This window comes from Morone saxatilis, unplaced genomic scaffold (genome assembly GCF_004916995.1).
Source record: "Morone saxatilis isolate NCDOM2014 unplaced genomic scaffold, NCSU_SB_2.0 Contig19, whole genome shotgun sequence".
Classification (NCBI taxonomy): domain Eukaryota; kingdom Metazoa; phylum Chordata; class Actinopteri; family Moronidae; genus Morone; species Morone saxatilis.
The window spans coordinates 16,877,689-16,878,622 of record NW_023339751.1 but is presented as its reverse complement, the minus strand read 5'-3'; the positions used below and the strand labels follow the sequence as shown (position 1 = coordinate 16,878,622).

Here is a 934-nt window from a genome sequence, read left to right as displayed (position 1 = left end):
TGTGTGTGTCTAAGACCCAGACAATAGAAAGTGGCCTTTTGAGAAAGGAAGGAAATGGCAGTGTTTTCGTGGCAGAACAACCAAGTGTCTTATTATACAGTATGCCACCCAGTGCAAGCTATCTATACACACACACACACACAGTATGATAACAGCATAATAGGTATGGTTTCAATGGTCTCTCTTTGTGGTCCCACCTGATTCCAGCGTCTTCTTTGCCCTATTCTTCCTTTCTTTTCCTCCCTCAGCTGCTCTTTTTTTAATCTCACTCTCAAGGGGAGAACTTGTCAAGTTTTCTTTTCTTTAAATGTAATTCATCTGAAGTAAGAAGAGAGTATATCAGGCCTAATTTAAGCACTCAAGCACTTTCACCCACCTTGACACAAGCAGGTTTTAATCTACCTGTGAACACCCAGTTACTCAGTCATTGTTTAAATAAAGCTTTTGGGCTGTGTACAGTGATGATTCCTGGCTGCCTTTGTGTTTGTTTAACAAAGAGAGAACCTTAAAACAAAATTACCAGTATCACATCAATTATGAATGATTAAAATATGGAAACCATGCTGTCAACTTTGTCATCCAAGAGCTGATTCCTGGTTGCCAACAAGCCAGGTGGCTCCTAGACTTTAGAATCTTGCTTTGGCAGCCTGGAGTGGATCATTTCAGATAGGAAGAGAAAAACTGCTGCTGGAGACCCCGTAACCTTGGAGGACTGTCTATCACTTGACCTTGTGTGTCTTTGTTATGATTGCGAATAAACATGTCATGATACAGTTGTGCTGATTTGTGTTGAGTATCGTTGGATGATCAGTGATGAGCAATCATTAAAAGTTTACAAAATACAAAATGCAGTTCCTCAATAAAAGCTATATTTAAACAGTTTGCACAGACTGTTTTTGCAGCACAGTCCTTGGTTGTGTGTTATGTGGAAACA

At 39.8% G+C, this 934-nt stretch overlaps 1 protein-coding gene across 13 annotated transcripts in view; it reads left to right on the top strand.

Annotated features, from left to right (window-relative positions):
• The window catches only part of camk2g2 (calcium/calmodulin-dependent protein kinase (CaM kinase) II gamma 2), a 67,722-nt gene that overhangs the window by 30,004 nt on the left and 36,784 nt on the right, over nt 1-934 (top strand). The gene's annotated exons all lie outside the window — the stretch shown is intronic.